General features: G+C 49.2%; 1 protein-coding gene across 3 annotated transcripts in view; it reads right to left on the bottom strand.

The window, feature by feature from the left end:
- The window catches only part of LOC109288927 (cullin-associated NEDD8-dissociated protein 1-like), a 31026-nt gene that overhangs the window by 20207 nt on the left and 9814 nt on the right, over window positions 1–1005 (bottom strand). The window lies entirely within an intron of this gene.

The following is a 1005-nucleotide window of genomic DNA, read 5'->3' as shown; positions in this document are numbered from 1 at the left end:
TGTTTCTTAGCTTTAACAACATCCACATCTGCCTTTCTTCCTATGTTCCAATGTCCAGCTTAACAGCTGCCTAGAGCCAGCAGCTTAGTCAACAAGGGTGTAAGGAACCCTCCCATTCAGGAATCACCAGAGGGGTGTGAAGCTGTCATCTGATACTCACTGGGAGGGAAGAGAAGGAGGGGGGGAGTATGGGCATGGGAGACACCATACAAACCCACTGCATTAACCGCTAGGAAGAGCTTCCTCTCCTTAGCAAAGCATGGACTCCTTGATGTGGAACAGAAACAAATTTAGGAATTCTGAAAATTTTCACATGAAGGGGAACCTTGTTTTGCATCACTATAGACACACGGCAGGGCCAGAACAGCGGAGAGTGCTAGTAGGAACATCATTAACTCCTGTGTGAAAGGGATGTTTGACAGGAGTATACTACAGCTACTGTGCTTACAGAGCTGTTTGTTAGCTCCACTTTTTCAAATGCTAAATCACCCCTCTTCACTCCTGCCATATCCCATACCAGAGAACCAATGATCAGTTAGAGAAATATTGAGAAGGGCGAAGTGGTTCCCATTTTCAAAAAAGGGAGCAAGGAGGACCCAGGAAACTACAGGCCAGTTACTCTTACCTCGATCCTGCGTAAGCTTTTTGAGAGAATTATCCTGGCGCATGTCCACAAGGGGCCAGCAGGGGAGATTATGCTTAGGGGCAACCAACACGGGTTCATTAGAGGCAGGTCCTGTCAGACCAACCTGGTGGCCTTCTGTGACCAAGTCACCAAATCCTTAGACGCAGGGGTAGCAGTGGACATAGTCTTTCTGGACTTTAGGAAGACCTTCGACACTCTCTCTCACCCCATTCTCATTAAAACACTAGGGGACTGTGGTATCAACACCCACACAGTGAAATAGGTCGCTAACTGGCTGGAGGGCCACACCCAGAGAGTGGTGGTGGATGGGTCATTTTCAGCCTGGAGGGATGTGGGCAGTGGGGTCCCCCAGGGCTCGG

Source organism: Gavialis gangeticus, unplaced genomic scaffold (genome assembly GCF_001723915.1).
Source record: "Gavialis gangeticus isolate Ggan-Ray unplaced genomic scaffold, GavGan_comp1, whole genome shotgun sequence".
In the NCBI taxonomy this organism is placed as follows: Eukaryota; Metazoa; Chordata; order Crocodylia; family Gavialidae; genus Gavialis; species Gavialis gangeticus.
The sequence above is the reverse complement of the archived record's forward strand: the minus strand, read 5'-3'. Positions and strand labels throughout refer to the sequence as shown.